Source organism: Lolium rigidum, chromosome 4, assembly GCF_022539505.1.
Source record: "Lolium rigidum isolate FL_2022 chromosome 4, APGP_CSIRO_Lrig_0.1, whole genome shotgun sequence".
Taxonomy (NCBI): domain Eukaryota; kingdom Viridiplantae; phylum Streptophyta; class Magnoliopsida; order Poales; family Poaceae; genus Lolium; species Lolium rigidum.
The window spans coordinates 12,381,781-12,390,466 of record NC_061511.1 but is presented as its reverse complement, the minus strand read 5'-3'; positions in this window follow the sequence as shown (position 1 = coordinate 12,390,466).

Here is an 8,686-nt window from a genome sequence, read left to right as displayed (position 1 = left end):
ACTTTTCGATAATCAATGCACATTCTATAACCTACAACTACTCTTTGAGGTATGAGCTCATCATTATCATTAGGCACAACAGTCATTCCTCCTTTCTTAGGAACACAATGCACAAGACTAACCCATCTACTATCAGCAATAGGATATATAATACCAGCTTCAAGGAGTCTTAATACCTCATTTCTTACAACATCCTTCATCTTAGGAATTAGACGACGCTGAGGTTCAACAACGGGCTTCGCATCATCCTCCATATTAATGGCGTGTTGGCAAATAGAGGGAGAAATCCCCTTCAAGTCATCAAGAGTGTAGCCAATAGCACTTCGGTGTTTCTTCAGTATTTCCAATAACCTTTCTTCTTCAAACTACGAAAGCTTAGAACTAATAATAACAGGATATATTTTCTTATCATCAATATGAACATATTTAAGATTATCGAGGCAATGGTTTTAAATCAAAGACATGATCTTCCTTTGGTGGTGGTGTTGTACCCAAATCTTCCACTAGGTAAATCATGCTTAAGAATAGGTTGACGAAGGAAAATTTCATCAAGCTCATTTCTTTCTTCCCTAAAAACTTCACTCTCACTATTCTCCAAATGTTGCTGCAAAGGATTACTAGGAGCAAGAGCAATAGATGCACACTGTTCAACTTTAAAATCACTATTAGGCGAATCAATTTTATAAGGAGTTTTGGTAAATTTAGAGAAGTTAAACTCATAAGATTCACCAGCAAATTTAGTCAAAATTTTCTCTTTCTTGCAATCTATAATAGCTCCACATGTATTTAGAAAAGGTCTACCGAAAATGATAGGACAATATTTACTAGCAGCGAGAACCAAGTACCAAAAAGTCAGCGAGGATATTTAATCTTACCACATAGAACTTCCACATCTCGAATAATACCAATTGGAGAGATAGTTTCTCTATTAGCCAGCCGAATAACCACATCAATATCTTCAAGTTCACAAGAACCAATTTCGTGCATAATCTCCGTGTAAAGCTCATAAGGAATAGCACTAATACTTGCACCAATATCACATAAACCATAATAGCAATGATCACCAATTCTAACGGATAGCATAGGAACACTAGCTTTCCTAGACTTATTAGGATGCGAAACAATATTTGAAGCATCTTCACAGAAAATAATATGACCATCTTCTACATTTTCAGTCACAAGATTTTTAACAATTGCAACAGCAGGTTCAACTTTTATTTGTTCTTCAGGTTCTATAGGTTTCTTTTCACTTTTATGAACCGCACTATTTATAACAGAGTACTCCTTCATTTTAGCGGGGAAAGGAGTTTTTTCAATATAAGCTTCGGGAATAACATGATCAACAGTTTCAACTACAACACATTTATTTATAGAAGAATCAATTTTATCTTTATACGGTTCATGATACTTATCAAAGTTCTTCTTAGGCAATTCATAATGAGAAGCAAAAGCCTTATAAAGATTTGCAGCAACTTGAGAATCAAGACCATAAGTAGCACTCATATTGCGAAATTTATCAGTATCCATGAAAGCTTCAATGCATTTATAATCATAATTTATACCTGATTCTCTATCCTTGTCGTTCTCCCATCCTTCAGTATTTTCTTGGATCCGATTAAGAAGGTCCCTTTTAAACTCTTCCTTATTGCGTGTAAATGATCCAGAACAAGAAGTATCCGGCAAGGTCTTGTCTTGAAAAGAAAGTCTTGCATAGAAATTATCAATAATAATATTATCGGAAGCTCATGAATGGGGCATTTGAGCATTAAAGACTTCAATCTCCCCCATGCTTGGGCAATACTTTCTCCTTCATGAGGCCAAAAATTATATATGCGATTCCGATCTTTGTGAATCTCACTTGGAGGATAGAACTTAGAATAAAACCGGGGCACAATATCATTCCATTCAAGAGAATCCCCATTATCCAGTAATTTATACCAATGCGTGATACGTCTCCAACGTATCTATAATTTCTGATGTTCCATGCTTGTTTTATGACAATACCAACATGTTTTGTTCACACTTTATATCATTTTTATGCGTTTTTCGGAACTAACATATTGACGAGATGCCGAAAGGCCGATTGCTTGTTTTCTGCTGTTTTTGGTTTCAGAAATCCTAGTAAGGAAATATTTTCGGAATCGGACGAAATCAACTCCGGAGATCTTATAATTTCGGGAAGCTTCCGGAGCACCGGAGAAAAGTCGAGAGGGGTGCCGGGGGGCCCCACCCCACAGGGCGGCGCGGCCCAAGGGGGGGGCGCGCCCCCCTATGGTGTCGTCACCCCGTGGCCCCTCCGACTCCGACTCTGGGCCTATATAATCGTCCCTGACCTAAGAACATCGGGGGAGAAGACGGAAACAGAGAAAACCATCTAGAGCCGCCGCCATCGCGAAAGTCCAATTCGGGGGACAGAACTCTCTGTTCCGGCACCCTGCCGGGGCGGGGAATTGCCCCCGGAGCCATCTCCACCGCCGTCTCCACCGCCATCTTCACCGCCATCGCTGTTTCCATGATGAGGAGGGAGTAATCCACCCCCGAGGCTGAGGGCTCCGCTGTAGCTATGTGGTTAATCTCTCTCCCATGTACTTCAATACAATGATCTCATGAGCTGCTTTACATGATTGAGATCCATATGATGAGCTTTGTATCGCTACTAGTTGTGTGCTACTCATGTGATGTTATTAAAGTAGTCTATTCCTCCTGCATGGTGTAAAGGTGACTAGTGTGTGCACCGTGTGGTTCTTGTCGTAGGCTATGATCATGATCTCTTGTAGATTGTGGAGTTAATTATCATTATGATAGTATTGATGTGATCTATTCCTCCTTCATAGTGTAATGTGGACGAGTGTGTGCACTATGTTAGTTCTTGGTTTATTTTGCAATGATCTATTATGCTCTAAGGTTATTTAAATATGAACATTGAATTGTGGAGCTTGTTAACTCCGGCATTGAGGGTTCGTGTAATCCTACGCAATGTGTTCATCATCCAACAAAAGAGTGTATGTAGCACATATGAGAAAGAGTTATTTATTATGCGATCAATGTTGAGAGTGTCCACTAGTGAAAGTATGATCACTAGGCCTTGTTCCTAAATATCGCTATCGCTGCTTGTTTACTCGTTTTACTTGCATTACTACTGCCGTGTTACTACTGCTTGTTTATCGTACTTGGGCAAAGCACTTTTCCGGTGCCGTTGCCACTTGCTCATACTTATTTATACCACCCGTATTTCACTATCTCTTCGCCGAACTAGTGCACCTATTAGGTGTGTTGGGGACACAAGAGACTTCTTGCTTTGTGGTTGCAGGGTTGCATGAGAGGGATATCTTTGCCCTCTTCCTCCCTGAGTTCGATAAACCTTGGGTGATCCACTTAAGGGAAAACTGCTGTTGTTCTACAAACCTCTGCTCTTGGAGGCCCAACACTGTCTACAAGAATAGAAGCACCCGTAGACATCAAGCTATTTTCTGACGCCGTTGCCGGGGAGGAAAGGTAAAAGGTACTCACACTCCGGATATCGGCTACTAAGCTATTTTCGCCGTTGTAAGTACTCGAAGCTATTTCCTTTAGATCCTGCAATTGCATCTTTTTGTTTCTTGTTTACGCTAGTTTGGCATAATGGACAACAATGAGCTTCTTATTCTATTTCCTGATTTAAGACATGGATGGTTTGATGCGAAAATTAAAAAACCTATGGAACATATTAGTATGAACGCTTTGAACACCATTGTTGCTAATGATATGGAAAATGCTAAGCTTGGGGAAGCTGGTTTTCATGATCTTTTTAGTCCCCCAAGCATTGAGGAGAAAATTTTCTTTGATGATACTTTGCCTCCTATTTATGATGATTATAATGATAGTGGTCTTTTAGTACCGCCTGTTATGGAGGATAAATTTGATTATGATTACAATATGCCTCCTATATTTGATGATGAGAATAATAATGATAGCTACTTTGTTGAATTTGCTCCCACTACAACTAATAAAATTGATTATGCTTATGTGGAGAGTAATAATTTTATGCATGAGACTCATGATAAGAATGCTTTATGTGATAGTTATATTGTTGAGTTTGCTCATGATGCTACTGAAAGTTATTATGAGAGAGGAAAATATGGTTGTAGAAATTTTCATGTTACTAAAATGCCTCTCTATGTGCTGAAATTTTTGAAGCTACACTTGTTTTATCTTCCAATGCTTGTCACTTTGCTCTTCATGAACTTGTTTATTTACAAGGTTCCTATGCATAGGAAGCATGTTAGACTTAAATGTGTTTTGAATTTGCTTCTTGATGCTCTCTTTTGCTTCAACTACTATTTCTTGCGAGTACATCATAAAAACTGCTGAGCCCATCTTAATGGCTATAAAGAAAGAACTTCTTGGGAGATAACCCATGTGTTATTTTGCTACAGTACTTTGTTTTATATTTGTGTCTTGGAAGTTGTTTACTACTGTAGCAACCTCTCCTTATCTTAGTTTTGTGTTTTGTTGTGCCAAGTAAAGTCGTTGATAGAAAGGTTGATACTAGATTTGGATTACTGCACAGAAACAGATTTCTTTGCTGTCACGAATCTGGGCAAAATTCTCTGTAGGTAACTCAGAAAATTATGCCAATTTACGTGAGTGGTCCTCAGATATGTACGCAACTTTCATTCAATTTGAGAATTTTCATTTGAGCAAGTCTGGTGCCCTTTTAAAATTCGTCTTTACGGACTGTTCTGTTTTGACAGATTCTGCCTTTTATTTCGCATTGCTTCTTTTGCTATGTTGGATGGATTTCTTTGTTCCAGTGACTTCCAGTAGCTTTGGGCAATGTCCAGAAGTGTTAAAAATGATTGTGTCACCTCTGAACATGTGAATTTTTATTATGCACTAACCCTCTAATGAGTTTGTTTCGAGTTTGGTGTGGAGGAAGTTTTCAAGGGTCAAGAGAGGAGGATGATATACTATGATCAAGAAGAGTGAAAAGTCTAAGCTTGGGGATGCCCCGGTGTTTCACGCCTGCATATTGCAAGAAGACTCAAGCATCTAAGCTTGGGGATGCCCAAGGCATCCCCTTCTTCATCGACAAATTATCAGGTTCCTTCTCTTGAAACTATATTTTTATTCGGCTACATCTTATGTACTTTACTTGGAGCGTCTGTTTGTTTTTGGTTTTGTTTTTGTTTTTGTTTGAATAAATGCTTGTGTGGGAGAGAGACACGCTCCGCTGGTTCATATGAACACATGTGTTCTTAGCTTTTAATGTTCATGGCGAAGGTTAAAACTGCATCGTTCATTTTTATATGGTTGGAAACGGAAAATGCTACATGTAGTAATTGGTAAAATGTCTTGGATAATGTGATACTTGGCAATTGTTGTGCTCATGTTTAAGCTCTTGCATCATATACTTTGCACCTATTAATGAAGAAACACCTAGAGCTAGCTAAAATTTGGTTTGCATATTTGGTCTCTCTAAAGTCTAGATAATTTCTAGTATTGAGTTTTGAACAACAAGGAAGACGGTGTAGAGTCTTATAATGTTTACAATATGTCTTTTATGTGAGTTTTGCTGCACCGGTTCATCCTTGTGTTTGTTTCAAATAACCTTGCTAGCCTAAACCTTGTATCGAGAGGGAATACTTCTCATGCATCCAAAATCCTTGAGCCAACCACTATGCCATTTGTGTCCACCATACCTACCTACTACATGGTATTTCTCCGCCATTCCAAAGTAAATTGCTTGAGTGCTACCTTTAAAATTTCCATCATTCACCTTTGCAATATATAGCTCATGGGACAAATAGCTTAAAAACTATTGTGGTATTGAATATGTACTTATGCACTTTATCTCTTATTAAGTTGCTTGTTGTGCGATAACCATGTTCCCGGGGACGCCATCAACTACTCTTTGTTGAATATCATGTGAGTTGCTATGCATGTCCGTCTTGTCCGAAGTAAGAGAGATCTACCACCTTAATGGTTGGAGCATGCATATTGTTAGAGAAGAACATTGGGCCGCTAACTAAAGCCATGAATCATGGTGGAAGTTTCAGTTTTGGACATATATCCTCAATCTCATATGAGAACACTAATTGTTGCCACATGCTTATGCATTAAAGAGGAGTCCATTATCTCGTTGTCCATGTTGTCCCGGTATGGATGTCTAAGTTGAGAATAATCAAAAGCGAGAAATCCAAAATGCGAGCTTTCTCCTTTGACCTTTGTACAGGCGGCATGGAGGTACCCCATTGTGACACTTGGTTAAAACATGTGTATTGCGATGATTCGGTAGTCCAAGCTAATTAGGACAAGGTGCGGGCACTATTAGTATACTATGCATGAGGCTTCCAACTTGTAAGATATAATTTACATAACTCATATGCTTTATTACTACCGTTGACAAAATTGTTTCATGTTTTCAAAATAAAAGCTCTAGCACAAATATAGCAATCGATGTTTTCCCTCTGCGAAGGGCCATTCTTTTACCTTTTATGTTGAGTCAGTTCACCTATCTCTCTCCACCTCAAGAAGCAAACACTTGTGTTAACTGTGCATTGATTCTTACATACTTGCTTATTGCACTTGTTATATTGCTTTGCATTGACAACTATCCATGAGATATACATGTTACAAGTTGAAAGCAACTGCTGAAACTTAATCTTCGATTGTGTTGCTTCAATGTCTTTACTTTGAATTTATTTCTTTATGAGTAACTCTTATGCAAGACTTATTGATGCCTGTCTTGAAAGTACTATTCATGAAAAGCCTTTGCTATATGATTCAATTGTTTTCTCATTGCATTAACATTGCTTCGAATCGCTGCATTCATCTCATATGCTTTACAATAGTATGATTAAGATTATGTTGGTAGCATGTCACTTCAGAAATTATCTTTTATCGTTTACCTACTCGAGGACGAGTAGGAACTAAGCTTGGGGATGCTGATACGTCTCCAACGTATCTATAATTTCTGATGTTCCATGCTTGTTTTATGACAATACCAACATGTTTTGTTCACACTTTATATCATTTTTATGCGTTTTTTCGGAACTAACCAATTGACGAGATGCCGAAAGGCCAGTTGCTGTTTTCTGCTGTTTTTGGTTTCAGAAATCCTAGTAAGGAAATATTTTCGGAATCGGACGAAATCAACTCCGGAGATCTTATAATTTCAGGAAGCTTCCAGAGCACCGGAGAAAAGTCAGAGGGGTGCCAGGGGGCCCCACCCCACAGGGCGGCGCGGCCCAAGGGGGGGCGCGCCCCCCTATGGTGTCGTCACCCCGTGGCCCCTCCGACTCCGACTCTGGGCCTATATAATCGTCCCTGACCTAAGAACATCGGGGGAGAAGACGGAAACAGAGAAAACCATCCAGAGCCGCCGCCATCGCGAAAGTCCAATTCGGGGGACAGAACTCTCTGTTCCGGCACCCTGCCGGGGCGGGGAATTGCCCCCGGAGCCATCTCCACCGCCGTCTCCACCGCCATCTTCACCGCCATCGCTGTTTCCATGATGAGGAGGGAGTAATCCACCCCCGAGGCTGAGGGCTCCGCCGTAGCTATGTGGTTAATCTCTCTCCCATGTACTTCAATACAATGATCTCATGAGCTGCTTTACATGATTGAGATCCATATGATGAGCTTTGTATCGCTACTAGTTGTGTGCTACTCATGTGATGTTATTAAAGTAGTCTATTCCTCCTGCATGGTGTAAAGGTGACTAGTGTGTGCACCGTGTGGTTCTTGTCGTAGGCTATGATCATGATCTCTTGTAGATTGTGGAGTTAATTATCATTATGATAGTATTGATGTGATATATTCCTCCTTCATAGTGTAATGTGGACAGTGTGTGCACTATGTTAGTTCTTGGTTTATTTTGCAATGATCTATTATGCTCTAAGGTTATTTAAATATGAACATTGAATTGTGGAGCTTGTTAACTCTGGCATTGAGGGTCCGTGTAATCCTACGCAATGTGTTCATCATCCAACAAAAGAGTGTATGTAGCACATATGAGAAAGAGTTATTTATTATGCGATCAATGTTGAGAGTGTCCACTAGTGAAAGTATGATCCCTAGGCCTTGTTCCTAAATATCGCTATCGCTGCTTGTTTACTTGTTTTACTGCGTTACTACTGTCTGTGTTACTACTGCTTGTTTACTTGTCCTGGGCAAAGCACTTTTCCGGTGCCGTTGCCACTGCTCATACTTATTTATACCACCTGTATTTCACTATCTCTTCGCCGAACTAGTGCACCTATTAGGTGTGTTGGGGACACAAGAGACTTCTTGCTTTCTCGGTTGCGGGGTTGCATGAGAGGGATATCTTTGACCTCTTCCTCCCCGAGTTCGATAAACCTTGGGTGATCCACTTAAGGGAAAACTGCTGCTGTTCTACAAACCTCTGCTCTTGGAGGCCCAACACTGTCTACAAGAATAGAAGCACCCGTAGACATCAATGCGCCACTTTACCAGACAGCGATACAGAGAATAGTTTCTTCCTCACTTCATCCATAGCAATACCAATAGCGCTTCACTCCCCGGCAACGGCGCCAGAAAATAGTCTTGATGACCCACAAGTATAGGGGGTGTATCGTAGTATCTTCGATAAGTAAGAATGTCGATCCCAACGAGGAGCAGAAGGTGTTGACAAGCAGTTTCGATGAAGGATTCACTCGTAAATGCTCACAGACAAGTATTCAGG